At 38.9% G+C, this 20085-nt stretch overlaps 1 protein-coding gene across 4 annotated transcripts in view; it reads left to right on the forward strand.

Annotated features, from left to right (window-relative positions):
• Positions 1 to 877: 877 nt before the first annotated feature.
• The window catches only part of LOC106986809 (melanoma-associated antigen B18-like), a 140675-nt gene continuing 121467 nt past the window's right edge, over positions 878 to 20085 (forward strand). For 2 of the 4 annotated variants that reach the window (XM_053202202.1, XM_027054611.2), the window contains exon 1: positions 878 to 1047. The gene's annotated coding sequence lies outside the window, so the exon portion shown is untranslated. Of the gene's footprint in view, positions 1048 to 1557; positions 1727 to 3976; positions 4249 to 20085 lie in introns of those variants that run through there. The other 2 variants (XM_053202201.1, XM_053202203.1) reach the window with 2 other exon arrangements.

The raw sequence follows: 20085 nt of genomic DNA on the forward strand, positions 1-20085 counted from the left end.
CATCAGGTGATGAATGGATAAAGAAAAAGTGGTATATATACATATGCCATGGAATACTACTCAGCGATGAAAAAGAATGGAATCTTGCCATTTACAGCAAAGTAGATGGAACTGGAGGGTATTATGCTAAGTTAAGTCAGAGAAGGACAGATGTATGTTTTCACTCACATGGAATTTGAGAAACTTAACAGAAGACCATAGGGGAAGAGAATGCAAAATAAGTTACAGAGAGGGAGGCAAACCCTAAGAGACTTTTAAATACAGAGAGCAAACTGAGGGTTGGTGGGGGTGGAGGGTGGGGGGGGTGGGAAAAATGGGTTATGGGCATTGAGGAGGGCACTTGTTGGGATGAGCACTGGGTGTTGTATGTAAGTGAAGAATCACAGGACTCTATTCCTGAAGCCAAGACTACACACTCTATGTTAGTTAACTTGACAACAAATTATTTAAAAAATAAAAAATAAAAGGAAAAATTAATATTTTCAGTTATGTTTTTGAATGATCTCTTTGTTGCATGGATTAGAATTATTGGTTCTATATTAATTTCATAGCCAGTAGCCGTATTTCATTTGCTAACTTTTTAAGCATTTTTCATTTGTTTCTCATAAATATTCTAAGTACATAATGAAAATATAGTGTCTCTTTTCCAATGTTTAAACCATTGGGAAAGGCAGTCTCCTGCATATAATCTTTCCACCCCCACTTAGCTGCTTAAGGATGTGCCTTGGGTCTGGAACATTCCCTTACTAAGAGATAGAGTCCACACAGCTTGTGCCCAGCTTATCACCTTGTGTGGGAATATTTTTCCTTGTTTCAGACTCAATGAGTACTCTTTTGTCTCTGATGAAAGTGTGTGCATCATATGGCACCTAGCCAATCCCACTGTTATATCTGCTCTCTGAGAGGAAGGGACAGGGTTCCCTCCACTCTGGCATCGGAAGTCTGTGCATAGGCGAAATGCCCTGCGTCTGGCCACGAGGAGAAACCTACTGACCATAGGGGACTGACGCCCACCATCGAAGCTGACTTTGCTGTCTCCTTCTCTGTGTAAGTAAAGTAGTCCATCCAGTTCTTGACGGCAATGTTGTTTTTTTTTTTTTTTTTGGCAATTCTCATACCAAGATGCAGTGGGCAGAAGTGTTTACAGTAATCCCCTGGGATGGCATGGTGGTCTGCACCTTTGAGATTGATAACTGGTGTATGGTACTCTGGCCAAGATAGAGCTCTCCTGCATTTTTGAACTGGCTGCATTTGCAGTGGTAACAATGATAAGCATTGTCCTCTCCACCTGAGAGCAATGGAAAAACATTGAGGATTTCAACCAAGGTCATTGCCTTTGTTTCATTTGTCTTCATTTCTTTTTTAGATATTCCAGTTATTTGTAGATTACTGCTTTACACTCCAGTCTTCCTATCAGCCGTCTCTTTTTTTTTTCTTTTTTGCATCATTCTTTTTTTCTGACTTTTTGGGAGAACATCTATGCTTCATCCTCTACATCAATCCTAATTTGCACTTTCTTCTTTTTTTAACTGCTTTGTTTATTTTGAGAGAGATAGCTGGGGAGAGGCAGAGAGAGAGAAGCCCAAGAAGGTTCCACACCATCAGCGTGGAGCCCAAAGCAATGCTCAGACCCACAAACTGTGAGATTATGATCTGAGCTGAAACCAAGAATCAGAAGCTTAACTGACTGAGCCACCCAGGGGCTCTGTAGTTTGTACTTTCTAATGTGAGTTTTCATTTTGCTTTTTCCTTTCTTGTCTTCTCCTCAGCTTTCCTTATTTTTATTATTTCAGTTTTCTCTTAGAGTATTATTTCACTTTACTGACTTTTCATCCTAGTCTGTTCTTAAGATTCCTAGTTCCCCTTTGATAAAGAGTAACGCCAGGTAGAATAACTTAAGGGCTTTTTAAAAATACCCAAACTGAGGCCCCTACATAGACCTCCTAAAATCAGAATCCATGTTTAAAAGGTCCCAATTGATTAATATGCACTTTACAGTTTGAGAAGCACCACCTTCCTGTTTTATTGATAGTACATATCATCTTTTAACATACTATATAACTAATTATCTTTATTGTCTAACCTCATTAAGATGAAAACTTCATGTAGGTAACAACTTTTTAAAGTTTTGTTCACTGATGGATCCCTTTTCTCTAAGATGGCATCTGGTTTACAGTAGATATTCAGTAACTATCTGATAAATCAATGAAAAATTTTAAATAAGACCTAAAACTCTATTCTTGATAAACATAAAAATTATCCTTACTTCTCATACTTAGAGCATAAGATATGGGGGAGGAAAAATAATTTTCCTTCTTCCTTTGTAGGTTTTTGGCTGAGGTGCCCATATAATAAAAGGCAGATTAACAGGAGAAAGAGAAATAGAAGTTCAATAACATGTATACCTCCTATATATCTGGGAGAACCCATGAAAACTGAGTTAGTCCCTGAAATGGCCCAAGTGACCACCTTAAATGTCATCTTCACTTAAAGACAAAAGATGTATAAGGGGGTCAGTTATGGGAGGTTACCAGGGAAAGCAGGGAAAGGTTGTTAAGCAGATTTAAATTCTTGCCTTCTAAGTAGTGAATGAGGAATATGGCAGAGCACTAGGAGGACCCTAGGTTTGCTTTGTCCCATGAATACAGACAGATAACTATCCACTCATGGTAAATACCCCAGGAATTGGCCTAAATCCTTGCCTATTCATTGATAACAGTTTCTAGAGATTTACACTCATCCTTTTCTTCCTATTACAGAGAAAGAGATAGCCTTATAAATGATTTCGTTTATAAATACAAATTTCGCTTACAGAAGGGTAACTTCTCAGTTTTCAGAGCTTTTCCATTATCTGATATTTCTTAAAAGTAATCAGTCTAAAATAATCCTTATGCCAAAGAGGCATAAGAGGTAGTATATCTTACCTCCCTGCAAGGCCTACTTGAAATAGATATCAATAAAATAGAGGGGTGCCTGGCTAGCTCAGTCATTAGAGCATGTAACTCTCTTTAAAAAAAAATTTAACATTTATTTATTTTTGAGAGAACAAGACAGAGTGTGAGCAAGGGAGGGGCAGAGAGACAGAGACACAGAATCCAAAGCAAGCTCCAGGCTCTGAGCACAGAACCCGACGTGGGGCTGGAACTCATGGACCGCCAGATCATGACCTGAGACGAAGTCGGACGCCCAACCGAGTCACCCAGGTGCCCCTAGAGACTCAAGGTCTTGAGTTCAAGCCCCACATTGGGCTTGGAGTGGAATGGAATGGGATATCATTAGTACTGTGTTCAGTAGCATGCCAGTTACTAAAATACTCTGTTTACATAACCTTTGAGTACAAATTCATCATTAAATTCTATGGATTTTATATTTAAAATATTTCTTGAGTCTGATTACTTCTTACAAAGACACCTCTAATGCTAACACTTTATTCAAGCCATCATCAACTCCCACAGGAAGTATTGTCCTAGCCCCCTATTTAATCTCCCTTGGTCCAGTCTTTGCCATGGATATTATTCTCCATATAGCAATAAGAATGATCTTTTAAATTTTTTTAATGTTTATTTATTTTTGAGAGAGAGGGAGAGACAGAGTGTGATGAGGGGAGGGGCAGAGAGAGAGGGAGACACAGAATCTGGAGGAGGCTCCAGGCTCTGAGCTGTCAGCACAGAGCCCAATGTGGGGCTCGAACTCACAAACCGCAAGATCATGACCTGAGCTGGAGTCGCATGCTCAGCTGACTGAGCCACCCAGGTGTCCCCAAGAATGATCTTTTAAATTAACAGCTGATCATGTCTTTTTTCTGATCAAAACCTTTTAATTGTTTTCACGCACTCACAATACACTTAAAACTGCTTACCTTGACCTACCAAGATGCATCTCCTGCCTCATTTTTGAACCTCACTTCTTTGACCTATGATACTGTATTTTATAATAAGAAATACGTATTTGATCTTTGTCTCTGTTTTTGGCACAGCACTCCTAAACCTTTTGGAATTTCCTGTGATGAGAACCATGAAGGTGTCTTTGGTTGTGCTAACGAGGTGACTTTTGGACCAGCATCTAATAGGGGCAGGTTGCGGGGAGAGCCAACCATGTGATTAAAGGGTTGGAACTTTCAGCCCAGGGAAGTGAGAGGGGCTGCAGATTGAGTTTACTTGCCAATGGCCGAGACTTAATCAATCACGTCTTTATCATGAAGCTTCCACAAAAACCCAAAAGGACAGTGTTCAGAGATCTTCTGGTTTGGTGAGTATGTGGAGATTTCAGGAGAGTTGTGCACTGTGTAGCGTCGAGGCTCCTTGCCTTTTCCCCATATTTTGCTTTATGTGTCTCTTCTATCTGGCTGTTCCTGAGTTATATCCTTTTATTATAAACTAGTGATCTATTAAGTAAAATGTTTCTCTGTGTTCTGTCAGCTGCTCTAGCAAATCACTTGGACCAAGGAAGGGGTCATGCGAACCTCTAACTTATATAGCCAATCATTCAGAAGCACAGGTGACAACCTGGACTTAGGACTGGCATCTGAAATGCAAGGAAAGGGGGGTCATTGAAACCTCCAATCTATAGCCAGTTGGTCAGAAGCACAGGTGGTAATCTGTTTATGATTGGTGTCTGAAGTAGAGGGGAGAGACCATTTTATAGGACTGAACCCATAAAATGTAGGGTCTGATGCTCTTTTCAGGTAGTCATTGTCAGAATTGAGTTTGAATTCTAGGACACCCAGCTGGTGTCTGGAGAATTGGTGGTGGTGTGGAGGGAACCCCCTTTCCCTGATGGTGGAATTGGATAGAAAACCCTTTAATATAATCAGCTCACTCCTTTGCTCTCCCCACTTAAGCCACAGTTGCCTTCTTGCTCACTTGTCGTTGCTTCTATATCATTCATGCCAAGCTAATTCCAACTGGGAGTTATAACACTTGATACTCCCTCTTCTTGAAGTATTTTTCCGTCATTCTGCACATGACTTGCTCCTCCTCCTTCCCGAAGTTTCTGTTCAAATGTCACATCTTCAGAGAGTCCTTTCCTGAACATATTTCTACCATGTTCTATTCTTTCTGTCTTCATATGACTAACTAAAAACTGAAAATATTTATTTCCATGGCAATATAAGCACCATAAAAGCTAAAATAACATTTATTCACAGCTATATCTCTGGTATCTAGAGTAGTACCTGACATACAATAAGCCCTTGGCAAAAACAGGGATGTCTTGGTGGTTCAGTCAGTTAAGCATCCGAATTCGGCTCAGATCATGGTCTTGTGGTTCGTGGGTTTGAGCCCCACATTAGGCTCTGTGCTGACAGCTCACAACCTGGAGCCTGCTTCAGATTCTGTGTCACCACCCCCCCCCCCCCCCGCGGCTCACACTCTGTCTCTCTCAAAAATAAATAAACATTTAAAAAATTTTAAAAAAAGAAATTATTAAATGAATGGTAGAGGGATGAATCAATTAAGTCATCTAAGAATTGCATATCTTTATAGAATATGTCACATATAATTCCATGCAATTTATATACTAAATTATGGAAGTTCATACTTTCTGTGTAAATAACTGTTCATCCCCAGTTGAAGGTAATTATGTCAAACCTATACACAATAACAATAGCATTTTACTACCTTTATTTCTAGGTTCCATTTCCTGCTTTCTTAACCCTAGCAAACAACATCCCCTTCCATAACCCTGGATTTACCACCTTGCACATACTCAATTTGGACATGCATAAGGAAAGAATCCATGATCTTAAGGATAATTCAGTAGTAACTTGCCAAACTAAAATGCAAAGAGAAAAAATAATTTTAAAAAAGAGAATATCCAGGCACTGTGAGGTAATTTCTCATGGTGTAACGTGCATAATTTTAATACCAGAAAAAAGAGAAGCACAAGTTTTTGAAGTTAAACAGCTGAGAAATTTCGAAATTAATAATAGACAACAACTTTCCCCTCAAAAAAATACCCTGCACCTTGTCATATCATATTCACACTTGAGGAAATCAAAAACAAAGAGAAACTCGTACATGAAGCCACAGGGTTCAAAAAAATTGAAACTTAGAATTTTATATCTGGCAAAATTATTATTCAAAAGTGGAGCAATAAAGCCATTTTCTGACATTAAAAAAAAAACTGGAGAATATATTGCCACTAGACCATCCCTACAAGAAATGCTGTTTAGAGTAAAACTAGTTAGGGTACACTGGGCGATTACAGCATTGGAATAAGTGAAATGAACTACAGAAATGTCTTAAGAGACAGGAGGGAAGATATTGGGATATTCTGTTATAAGACAGTATACATATAGCAGTATAGTTTTATACTTTAAAAAAGTAGAAAGTAGACTTAAGTTTAAAATATATATTGGAAGTCCTAGCACAGCTACTAAAAAAAAAAAAAAAACTTTAAAAGAAGTATAATGTGTGTATACTAAGAAAGGAGATAAAATGAGATTATGTAAAAGACTCATTTAAAACCAGACAAGGCAGGGGAAAAAAGCAGGGGGTTGGGGAATGGGGTGTGAAAGAAACAAAAAAGATGCAATGAATGTAAAAGTTACAAACATGGTAGAAATTAATCCAACTCTATTAGTAATCACTTAAAATATTACTCAATATGACAATTAAAAAACATATTCTCAGAGTGGATAAAAAAAGATCCAACTGTATGTTGTCTACAAATATTTTACTTAAAATAAAAAGATTCTCTGGCACCTGGGTGGCTCTTTCAGTTAAGCATCCAACTCTTGATTTTGGCTTGGGTCATGATCTCATGATTGATGAGTTCCAACCCTGCATCAGACTCCTTGCTGACAGTGCAGAGCCTTCTTGAGGTTCTCTCTCCCGCTCTCTCTCTGCCCATCACACACACACACACACACACACACACACACACACACACACACTCTCCAAATAAATAAACAAACAAACAAACAAACAAGCTTAAAAATATATAGAGAGATTGAGATAAGTTAAAGGAATGGAAAATTATATACCATTCTAGCACTTAACAAAAGAAAGCTGGAGCATTCCATTAATTTCAGATAAAGTAAACTTCAGGCCAAGAAAAATGATCAGAGATAAAGAGGAGCATTATATAATGAGAAAGGGGTCAATTCTCAAAGAAGACCTAACAGTCTGAAATATGAATGTACCTAAGGGGAGAGTGCAAAAAATATGTGAAATAAAAACTGAGAGAACTAAAAGTGGAAAAAATCCACTATTATCGTTGGAAGTTCCAACATCCTTCTCTCAATAATTGAAGTTCAAGTACACAGAAAATTAGTAGAAATATAGTTTACCTGAATATCACTAACAATCTACTTAATCTGATATTTATAAGCTACTCCATCTAATGATGGCAGAATACACATTTTTCTTAAGCTCACTTGGGATATTTACTAAGATGAACCACGTTCTTGGGTCTTAAAACTCCCGTTAAGAAATTTAAAAGAATAGGAATTACATAAAGTATGTGCTTAGACCATAGTGTAATTAAAATAGAATTCTGTAACAGTAGATAGCTGGAAAATCTCCAATTATTTGGAAATTAAGCAACACATTTCTAAATAACACACGGCTCAAAGAAGATGTATCAAGAAAAATTTAAACATGTTTTGAACCAAATTAAAATTCAACTTACCACAATTTGTGGGATGCAGTGAAAGCTTTACTTAGATACTTTGTCCTCCAGGAGATGGAACATCACTTTTTACTCCTTTGGTGTGGGCTGGGCATAGTGTGTTCCTTCCAAAAATTAAGTACGATTTGGAAAGGGGAGGAAAAGAAGAACTATCCAGTGGGGAAACCTAAACAACACTACCTCAACCAGGCAGTCAAGGTTAACATCAATGATGATAAGTCACGAAGACACGCTGATGTGAAGAAAATGACATATTATCTTTATCATCTTTCTCCCTGCTCCAAACACGTAACTCCAATCTAATCATGAGAAACATATCACACACATCCCAGTTGGCTGAAATTCTTCAAAATACCTGACCAATAATCTTGTAACAGTCAGGATAATAAAAAATGAGAAATGTCTCAGAAACAATCATAGCCAAGAAGAGCCTAAAGAGATATTATAGCTACAGGTAATGTGGTACCCTGGGACAACAATAACAAAAAAGTGAGATAAAAATGAAGGAAATCTAAGGATTAAAGGACTTTTGTTTTTAATAACAATATATCACTGCTGGTTAATTGTAACAAATCCACCATGCTAATGTCATGTAAGATATAATAGAGACCAGGTGTGTGGTGTATGAGAAATCTGAAATTTCTGATCCCTTGAAAATTGTTCTGAAATAAAACGTTTATTTTTTAAAAAGCAGTGGGGAATTGTTTCCATGTGCAGGTAAATCCTGATTTTATCCTTTCAGGGTAATGATGTTCTACAGTTCCTACTTCCACATAAACTCTGCTTATTTTGAGTTTAATAGGAAATTGAACAGCTAAAGACCTATTTTAGGAGGCTCTGTGACTAAAGAGGATTATCAACATCTCCTTCAGGGACCTGGAGTGTGTACTGCTTAAGTTTAACCCAGGCTTGCTCAGCCAAAGCTCTTCTCTAAACTTTCCATCTCCCCTCATCTTCCTGTCCCACAACAACTCAAACACATAGGGAATTCTTAGTGCAGTAGTTTCCCTCTATACAAGGGAAACTACTGCACACATTGATTTCATCTGTGGAAGGCACAAGTAGGATGTAAATATGAGAAAGAGGAGAGAAGAAAAAACTGCACACTTTTGGAAATAAACTTTGTTTTTCTCTTCTTGAGTCATTTGTTGGTTGCCAGGCAGCCTGCACTGGTTGGGGCTATTCTGTCCTATTGATGGGTCATCAGAGGAGACAGTTTGGTTGTTTGCAGCTTGTCCAGAAGACCTTCGGAGTTCAGCTGTGTAGTACATCTAACAGGCTGCTTCCGTATTATGTCTTTCACTGTCCTTCTGAGCACTTGCATCCTAGTTATTACAAGTCAGCATCTTTGCCCTTACAGAATTTCTCTCCCTTCCCTGCATCAGCAGAACTTTATCCTTCCTTTCCCTCAAGTTTGCAACCCCGTTTCCTTCTTAAGACATTACAGTCATCAATACAGGTAGTTGTGTTCTGTCTTCCTAGCATCATTCAACTTTCCTGACATCCTGAGGCATTTTTGTATGCCTCCTATATTTCTCTGCAAACTTTTAGAAATAAGGTTTCCATATATTTGCTATTCATACTCTTACTTAATATCACTGTTACTGTGCTGCAACAAGTTGTAGCTGCAAGTCAAGTTTTAATTCTGCCCACTTTCCCCCTCGTTATGAGGGGAGTCCTCTATATGTCATTTCCATATCAGTCCTGTGTGTGAAAATACTAGCATGGGTATAACATTGAAGGTCTTGGAGCATAATTCCCAGAACTAGTATTTATTCTTTTATATTGTGAGAAGATCCTGATTTTACTTGGTTATTTAATTAAAGGTAGATTTTTCTATCAACCAGAGCAAGCTGAATTAATGATTTCTCTTTGCAGTACAAATTATATTTTTTAAAGAATTTTTTCATGGTTATTTTGAGAGACAGAAAGAGAACATGAACAGGGGAGGGACAGAGAGAGGGAGAGAGAATCCCAAGCAGGCTCCATGCTGTCAGGGCAGAGCCCGATGTTGGGCTCGATCTCATGAACCAGAAGATCATGAACTGAAATCAAGAGCCAGATAATTCACTGACTGAGCCATCCAGGGGCCTCCAGATTGTGGTGGTTAATGTGCTAATGATCCCAATTCCTCTTCCTCAAGGTAGGAAGGAAGTCTGTGCCAGTATGTATTTGTATGGGTGTGTGCATGTACATTTATTCTTGTTTAATTTACAATGACTGGTTCCAGTGTAGGATTTTGTTTCTTTCTTGCTGGATTTTTGTTGTGGTTGTTTCTCTTTTGAATTTTTTAAATGTGCTTTGCCCTTCTCTTTAGAGAAGTGTCTATTCATGTCTCCTGCCCATTTCTTCACTGGATTATTTGTTTTCCAGGTATGGAGTTTGGTGAGCTCTTTATACATTTTGGATACTAGCCCTTTGTCTGATATGTCATTTGCAAATATCTTTTCCAATTCCGTCATTTGCCTTTTAGTTTTGTTGGTTGTGTCCTTTGCTGTGCAGAAGCTTTTTATCTTCATGAGGTCCCAATAGTTCATTTTTACTTTTAATTCCCTTGCCTTTGGAGATGTGTCAAGTAAGAAATTGAATGTGCAAAACTGTGGCTGAGGTCAGAGAGGTTTTTTCCTGCTTTCTCCTCTAGGGTTTTGATGATATCCTGTCTCACATTCAGGTCCTTCATCCATTTTGAGTTTATTTTTGTGAATGGTGTAAGAAAGTGGTCTAGTTTCATTCTTCTGCATGTTGCTGTCCAGTTCTCTCAGCACCATTTGTTAAAGAGACTGTCTTTTTCCCATTGGATATTCTTTCCTGCTTTGTCAAAGATTAGTTGGCCATAGTTTTTTGGGTCCAATTCTGGAGTCTCTATTCTATTCCATTAGTCTATATGTCTATTTTTGTGCCAATACCATGCTGTCTTGATAATTACAACTTTGTGGTAGAGGCTAAAGTCTGGGATTGTGATGCCTCCTGCTTTGGTCTTCTTCAATATTGCTTTGGCTATTCGGGGCCTTTTGTGGTTCCATACAAATTTTATTAATGCTTGTTCTAGCTTCAAGAAGAATGCTGGTGCAATTTTGATTGGGATTGCATTGCATGTGTAGATTGCTTTGAGTGGTATTGGCATTTTAACAATACTTATTCTTCCAATCCATGAGCATGGAATGTTTTTCAATTTCTTTATATCTTCTTCAATTTCTTTCATAAGCTTTCTCTGGTTTTCAGCCTACAGATCTTTTACATCTTTGGTTAGGTTTATTCCTAGGTATTTTATGCTTCTTGGGACAATTGTGAATGAGATCAGTTTCTTTATTTGTTTTTCTGTTGCTTCATTATTAGTGTATAAGAATGCAACTGATTTCTGTACATTGATTTTGTATCCTGCGACTTTGCTGAATTCATGTATCAGTTCTAGAAGACTTTTGGTGGAGTCTGTCAGGTTTTCCATGTATAATACCATGTCATCTGGAAAAAGTGAAAGCTTGACTTCATCTTTGCCAATTTTGATGCCTTTGATTTCCTTTTGTTGTCTGATTGCTGATGGTAGCACTTCCAACACTATGTTAAACAACAGCGGTGAAAGTGGACATCCCAGTCGTGTTCCTGATCTCAGGGAAAAAGCTCTCAGTTTTTCCCCATTTGAGGATGATGTTAGCTGTGGGCTTTTCATAAATGGCTTTGATGATGTTTAAGTATGTTCCTTCTATCCCGACTTTCTCGAGGGTTTTTATTAAGAAAGTTTGCTGAATTTTGTCAAATGCCTTTTCTGCATCGATTGACAGGATCATATGGTTCTTATCTTTTCTTTTATTAATGTGATGTATCACATTGATTGATTTGCAAAGGTTGAACCAGCCCTGCATCCCAGGAATGAATCCCACTTGATCATGGTGAATAATTCTTTTTATATGCTGTTGAATTCGATTTGCTAGTGTCTTGTTGAGAATTTTTGCATCCATATTCATCAGGGATATTGGCCTGTAGCTCTCTGTTTTTGCTGGGTCTCTGTCTGGTTTAGGAATCAAAGTAATACTGGCTTCATAGAATGAGTCTGGAAGTTTTCCTTCCCTTTCTATTTTTTGGAATAGCTTGAGAAGGATAGGTATTATTTCTGCTTTAAATGTCTGGTAGAACTCCCCTGGGAAGCCATCTGGTCCTGGACTCTTATTTGTTGGGAGATTTTTGATGACTGATTCAATTTCTTTGCTGGTTATGGGTCTGTTCAAGTTTTCTATTTATTCCTGTTTGAGTTTTGGAAGTGTGTGGGTGCTTAGGAATTTGTCCATTTCTTCCAGGTTGTCCAGTTTGTTGGCATATAATTTTTCACAGTATTCCCTGATAATTGCTTGTATTTCTGAGGGATTGGTTGTAATAATTCCATTTTCATTCATGATTTTATCTATTTGGGCCATCTCCCTTTTCTTTTTGAGAAACCTGGCTAGAGGTGTATCAATTTTGTTTATTTTTTTTTAAAACCAACTCTTGGTTTCATTGATCTGCTCTACAGTTTTTTAAATTCTATATTGTTTATTTCTGCTCTGATATTTATTATTTCTCTTCTTCTGCTGGGTTTGGGGTGTCTTTGCTGTTCTGCTTCTATTTCCTTTAGGTGTGCTGTTAGATTTTGTATTTGGGATTTTTCTTGTTTGTTGAGATAGGCCTGGAATGCAATGTATTTTCCTCTCAGGACTGCCTTCGCTGCATCCCAAAGCATTTGGATTGTTGTATTTTCATTTTCATTTGTTTCCATATATTTCTTAATTTCTTCTCTAATTGCCTGGTTAACCTATTCATTCTTTAGTAGGATGTTCTTTAACCTTCATGCTTTTGGAGGTTTTCCAGACTTTTTCCTGTGGTCGATTTCAAGTTGCATGGCATTGTGATCTGAAAGTGTGCATGGTATGATCTCAATTCTTGTATACTTAGGAAGGGCTATTTTGTGACCCAGTATGTGATCTATCTTGGAGAATGTTCCATGTGCACTCGAGTAGAAAGTCTATTCTGTTGCTTTGGGATGCAGAGTTTAAATATATCTGTCAAGTCCATCTGATCCAATGTATCATTCAGGGCCCTTGTTTCTTTATTGATCCTGTGTCTAGATGATCTATCCATTGTTCTAAGTGGGGTATTAAAGTCCCCTGCAGTTACCACATTCTTATCAATAAGGTTGCTTATGTTTGTGAGTAATTGTTTTATATATTTGGGGGCTCCCGTATTCGGCGCATAGACATTTATAATTGTTATCTCTTCCTGATGGATAGACCCTGTAATTATTATATAATGCCCTTCTTCATCACTTGTTACAGCCTTTAATTTAAAGTCTAGTTTGTCCGATGTAAGTATGGCTACTCCAGCTTTCTTTTGACTTCCAGTAGCATGATAAATAGTTCTCCATCCCCTCACTTTCAATGTGAAGGTGTCCTCAGGTCTAAAATGAGTCTCTTGTAGACAGCAAATAGATGGGTCTTGTTTTTTTATCCATTCTGATACCCTATGTCTTTTGGTTGGCGCATTTAATCCATTTACATTCGGTGTTACAGAAAGATAGGGGTTTAGAGTCATTGTGATGTCTGTAGGTTACATGGTTGTAGTGATTCTCTGGTACTTTGTGGTCCTTGCAACATTTCACTCACAGAATCCCCCTTAGGATCTCTTGTAGGGCTGGTTTAGTGGTGATGAATTCCTTCATTTTTTGTTTGTTGTGGAAAACCTTTCTCTCTCCTTCTATTCTGAATGACAGACTTGATGGATAAAGGATTCTTGGCTGCATATTTTTTTTCTGTTCATCACATTGAAGATATCCTGCCATTCCTTTCTGGCCTGCCAAGTTTCAGTAGATAGGTCTGCTACTACTCTTATGTATCTACCTTTGTAAGTTAGAGCGTGTTTATCCCTAGCTGCTTTCAGAATTTTCTCTTTATCCTTGCATTTTGCCAGTTTCACTACGATATGTCATGCAGAAGATCGATTCAAGCTATATCTGAAGGGAGTTCTCTGTGCCTCTTGGATTTCAATGCCTTTTTCCTTCCCCAAATCAGGGAAGTTCTCAGGTATGATTTCTTCCAGTACACCTTCAGCCCCTTTCTCTCTCTCTTCTTCTGGAATTCCTATGATATGGATATTGTTGTGTTTGATTGCATCTCTTAGTTCTCTAATTCTCCCCTCATACTTCTGGATTTTTTTCTCTTTTTCTCAGCTTCCACTTTTTCCATAATTTTATCTTCTAATTCACCTATTCTCTCCTCTGCCTTTTCAATCTGTGCTATGGCTGCCTCCGTTTTATTTTGCACCTCATTTATAGCATTTTTTAGTTCCTCATGACTATTTCTTAGTCCCTTGATCTCTTTAGCATTAGATTCTCTGCTGTCCTCTCTGCTTTTTTCAAGCCCAGTGACTAATTTTATGACTCTTATTCTAACTGTTGTTCTGTTATATTGCTTAAATAGATTTGATCAGTTTGTTAGCTGTTGCTACTTCCTGGAGTTTCTTTTGAGGAGAATTCTTCCATTTCATCATTTTGGGTAGTCCCTGTGGTAGCTCCAAACTGCAGGGCACTTCCCCTGTGCTGTCTGGAGTAACTTGTGTTGGTGGGCGGGGCAGCAGTCAGACCTGATGTGTGCTCCCAGCCCATTGCTAGGGCCACAGTTGGACTGGTGTGTACCTTATCTTCCCCTCTCCCAGGGGCAGGGCTCACTGTGGAGTGGTGTGGCCCCTGTCTGGGCTATTTGCACACTGCCAGGCTTGTGGTGCTGCTTCTATGGGATCTGGCATATTAGCCGGGGTGAACCCACAAGGTGCACAGGGGTTGGAGGGGCAGACTCAGCTCGCTTTGCCTTCGGTGGTCCGCCTCGGGAGGGGCCCTGCAGCACCAGGAGGGAGGCAGACCCGTTGGAGGGATGGATCCACAGAAGTGGATTGGGTGTTTGTGAGGTGCAAGCAAGTTCGGTGATGGGAAATGGATCCCTTTGGGATTTTGGCTGGGGGATGGGAGAGGGAGATGGCACTGGCTAGGGCCTTTTTCCCCGCCGAGCTGAGCTCTGTCTTCCAGGGCTAAACACCTCTCCCTCCCGGTGTCCCCTCGCCCTCCTGCTCTCCGAGAAGAGCTGTTGACTTATAACATTCCAGGTGTTAAGTCCCGCTGGCTGTCTGAACTCACACAGTCCAGCCCCTCCACTTTTGCAAGCCAGACTTGGGGGCTCTGCCTTGCCAAGTGGGCTGCCCCTCCACCGCCCTGGCTCCCTCCCACCAGTCCGTGTAGCGTGCACCACCTCTCTACCCTTCCTACCCTCTTCTGTGGGCCTCTCGTCTACGCTTGGCTCCAGAGAGTCCGTTCTGCTAGTCTTCTGGCAGTTTTCTGGGTTATTTAGGCAGATGTGGGTGGAATCTAAGCGATCAGCAGGAGAAGGTGAGCCCAGTGCCCTCCTACACCACCATCTTCCCTGTTTTTCTCTTCAAAACAATTTAATTACAGTATTGTCTGTCATAAATGATAATGCTGTTTACTAGTTGTATTAGTTTACTGTTGTTGCTATAACAAATATCAAAAATGTAGTGGCCTGACACACCAGAGATTTATTATTCTATTGTTTTGGAAATCAGAAGTCTGAAATCATTTTCACTGGGTTAAATTGAAGATGTTGGCAGGCCTATACTTCGTCTCGTAACTTTAGGGGAAAATCCATTTCCTTGTCTTATCCAGCTACCTGAAGCCGTCCCACTCATAGAATTGTGGCTCTTTTCTCCTTCTTCAAACCCAGGAGTGTAGCATCTTCTCTCCTCTCTGACCTCTGCTTCCATTGTTACACCTTCTCTCTCCGATTCTGTTCCTTCTACCTCCCTCTTTTAAGAATGCTTACAGTTATAGATTGAGCCCTGGAATAATCTCCCCCTGTCAAGACCCTTAATCACATCTTCAAAGTCCTTTTTACCATTTAATGTACCATATTCACAGATACTGTGTATCAGGATATCTTTGGAGGATCATTATTCTATCTTCTATACTAGTATAGGAAAGAGTTTGCCTAGGAGTTGATTGATACTGGATTTTGAGGTTGAATTTTGAAAAGTGGTTGTTTCTATGTTTGCCCATTACTAAAATTTATGCTATGGTGGGCCTGACCCAAACAGATATTTGGGTCTGTTACTTCCCTACATCTAGAAATGCTCTCTAGGTCTCTACAATTTAGGACTTCCCTCAGAGTATGAAAATCCAGATCCTGACAGTAACGTCTGGGGATACACGTGACCAATGAGAAAACTCCATATCTCTACTAATGTACAAATCATATTTCCAGGAATAAAGTATAAATGATCTGGCATTTTACAATAGAAAGAGTAGACTGGCAGATACTTCTCATGATTTCTACTTCTACTTCAAGTGTGCTTAAAGATTTCTGAGAGTCTTTTGCCCTGTACTTGTTAGTATCTGACTGGTATTTTAACTTTCCTGTGAAATGTGAACTAGTATTTATAATGTCCATGGAGAAGGGAGAAGCAGAGGGAGAAGGGGATGGATGGTCACACTGAATTTTATTAAGCTCTATGTGTTTAACGCTATTTAGAGATTTTTTAGGTGGGTGAGTGCCCTTAAACTTTAAATAAGTTACATCAGATTGTGACATACTAAAAACTGTGAGAGAAGCAGCTTCCCACAGATGAACCACTTGGCTATAAATGTAGTTCAGATAGATATAGGATAAGGATGGTTGTAGACAGCATGTCTTTATTTTTTCATTTCTGAGCTTAAGTATCTCTTCCTTCACTGATCATGTCCTGGGACTGAGTGTGATGCCAAGTGTATTTACCCATGATAATGTATTTTACTGCACATTATAAATGATTGTTTACCTATACTACTACTTTTTTTTTTTTTTTAGGGAGAGTGAGAGATGGATGGGAAGAGGGGTAGAAGGAGAGAGAGAGAGAGAGAGAGAGAGAGAGAGAGAGAGAGAGAGAGAATCCCAGGCAGGCTCCACACCCAGCACAGAGCCCACACAGGGCTAGATCCCATGACCCTGAGATCATGACCTGAGCCGAAATCAAGAGTGGGTTGCTCAACTGACTCAGCCACCCAGGTCCCCCTTACCTGTACTTCTTAAATAAACCTATATCCCCTCCTAAAATAGTTACTTGCCTTTCCCTTGCATAACAGTAAATGTAACTTTTACTGCCTGGTTACTTAATGTCAGAAACCTGAAAGGTCTGAGGCCACTTTCTCCCCTCATCAGTATTTACCATACATCATTAGATACACTTAATACTACCTTCTGTATGTCACCAAAACACATCTACTTCTTTCCATTCCCACTATCACTTCCCTAGCAAAGTTAACCATTCCTGAAATTATTATAATAGCCTCTAACTAGTCTCCTCTTGCCTCCCTCACAGGTTCTTCCAAAAGTGAAAACTGATCCTAATCTTAGCCCCACCATCACTCCCCAGAAAAATTCTTAAATCATTCTCCTTTCCTTTTACAGCCAAAAAAAAATCATTGAACGGTTTATAAGGCCTTATTTTCACTAATTTGTACACCCAGACTCTTATATTTTCCCATTGTGATAGCTGAAAGTATAATGCAATGACTCAAGAGTTCAGGGCTCTGGAATTAGAATTCTGGTTCATCTCAGTACAAGTCTGTGTGGTTTGACAAGTTGCTTCCTTTCTGTGATTCAGATATATCATCTGTTAAATTAGGATGATAATAATAGCTCTTCAATTGACTCATGACAATGCATAAAAAGGACCTCATTATGGTATCTCATGTACTTTTAAATGCTCAGTTAATTATGTGTTATAATTATTAATATTATTATTCATAGTTAACCAGGTATTTTAGTATGTGTTCCTCCAGAATTGGAGCTTGAAATAAGGATTCAAGTGTAAATACTTTTGAGAAGTGATGGCTCCCAGTGACCAAGTGGAGAGTAGAGAACCCAAATGGAGGAGAGAAGGAAGCTACTAAAATGTGTGCTAATTAGTAGGTAACCATTATAGGGAACTGAGGCTCAATCTCAGTGTGAACACTGTAAAATTTTGTTGAACACACCTCATGGTTACTCTACCTAAGGAGTAAGGAATTCAGGTCTTAACCTCCAACTCATGTCTACCATTTTTTCAGGGCTCCTTTCATGGACATCAGCAACCCACCTCCTCACACAGGTCAGAGATGCTCCTCTGGTCCAAGAAAGCCCTCAGGCACAGAATTATAGGCACTTGCAATGGGAAGCTATATGACATACACATGAACTAGCAGTCAGGTCTTAGGTTACAGGCAGCATCTGCTATAACAGGCAAGATAATTGAGGCTCAGTGAGGTGAAATGACTGGTCCACCATCATTGCTAGAAAGTGTTTGAGTCAAGATTTGAACCCAGGGACATCAGACTCCAAAGCCCTTGGAGTTTTCACCAAATTATGGTGAGGATCAGATTAAAAGTAGTCTATGTGGGGCGCCTGGGTGGCTCAGTTGGTTGAGCGTCCAACTCTTGATTTTGGCTCAGGTCATAATCTTGCGGTTCATGAGATTGAGCCCCCATTAGAGTGTAGTGTATTTTTGTATATATTATATATCATAAAATATATTTTATATTAAGATCGTAATTTGAATCAGGCAGTATGACTTTAGAATTTACTTAGACTAAACTGATTTTTATACTTCAAGTATTTAAGATTTCACATTAAGAGTCAGACCTGATTCTGAATTTTGATTGTGCCTCTAATTAAATTCATATCCTAAGGGAAAATTATTTGGTCTATCAATTCCTTAATTTAATTTTACATAAATGAATCTTACATAAGTACCTACCTCATATGGTGGGTGTAATAACTAATGTGAGGATTCAATGAAAGTGATTAGTATACAGAACATGAAAAATAGGCTTGAGAAAATCACACAATATATGTCTGCAAAGGGTAGATATAAAAGAGGGAAAATCCAGCAGATATGAAGAGCAAGACACCGCAGTGCCAACATGCAACATTCCCAGAATTCTTAAGAAAAGAAATGTCAATAAATTCTAATACAGTAGAGGACAAATATCCTGAAATAAAGGGAGACTTGAATTTGTAGTTTAAAACAGCATGTTTCATGTTCTAGGAATCATGAACAGAGATCAAGACATAAATATATTCTATAAAAATGATTAAAATGGAAGGATACAGAGAAATTCTAAAAGCATGCTTACCAAAAAGCAAGGAGAAATATATCAGGTTTACCCTTGAATTCTGACTGTATCATTAAAGACAAGTGGGACTGTATTAGTTTTAATTATTTTTGCCTGCAAATTATAAGAAACTTGACTTCACTAGTTATAAACAATAAAGAAAATACATAAAATGATAGGAAGTCCATAGATCAGTTGGCTTATTCATTGATTCACTAATGTCATTGAAGACCCACATAATTTCAAATATTCTTCTTTGCTCTTCTCATTGTTGGCTTAATTACTTGTTTGAATGCAAAATGGCTTCATGTCAATGAGTATACAGACATGATATTCAGAGGAATATAAAAGGACTTTCTGCTATTGCCATTCTATCTTAGGAGTGAAGAATCTTTCCCAGGAGTCTTTCTTTAATACAGTTTATTAATTTTGAGAGAGTGTGGGGGGGGGGGAGGGAAGGAGAGAGAATCCCAAGTAGGCTCTGTGCTGTCACCAGAGCCTGATGTGGGGCTCGAACTCACTAACCATGAGATCATGACCTGAGCCAAAATCAAATTGGATGCTTAACCAACTGAGCCACCCAGGCACCCTTTCCAGGATTCTTCAATAAGTGCTATTTATGAATTATTAATTACAATTGATTTATGTGCTGAATTCAGAACCAGTACCTGGTAATGAGAATAAGATCACCATAGAATGATATGGAGCTCAGGATAGACTCAACATCCCCGAAGTCATTTATGGGGGACAGAAGAAGGAAGACTGAGATAACTGATCAAAATCAAGGTTGAAAAGAAAAGAAAGTAATGGGTACTAGGAAGGCACCTGACAGTGTGCACTGCAAAGACAGTGGAGTAAGAGGAGCAAATTCTAAATAAATTAGAAGAGAAAATGCTGTGGCTTCAAAACTCTCTACCTATGTAAATTTCCATTCATATGTAACAATAATTTTTTTTCAACGTTTATTTATTTTTGGGACAGAGAGAGACAGAGCATGAACGGGGGAGGGGCAGAGAGAGAGAGAGACACAGAATCGGAAACAGGCTCCAGGCTCCGAGCCATCAGCCCAGAGCCTGACGTGGGGCTCGAACTCACGGACCGGGAGATCGTGACCTGGCTGAAGTTGGACGCTTAACCGACTGTGCCACCCAGGCGCCCCAATAATTTTTAAAAAGATCTCAACTATGCAAGGATTCAGAAGATGTAATGCCCAAAGGCAATCCTTAAAAACAATGTGAATTCATAACTCAGCCAACTGAATTACTGAAATATACAAGTACTGATGATGAATCTTG

The sequence above is a fragment of the Acinonyx jubatus genome, chromosome X (assembly GCF_027475565.1).
Source record: "Acinonyx jubatus isolate Ajub_Pintada_27869175 chromosome X, VMU_Ajub_asm_v1.0, whole genome shotgun sequence".
NCBI classification, from domain to species: Eukaryota; Metazoa; Chordata; class Mammalia; order Carnivora; family Felidae; genus Acinonyx; species Acinonyx jubatus.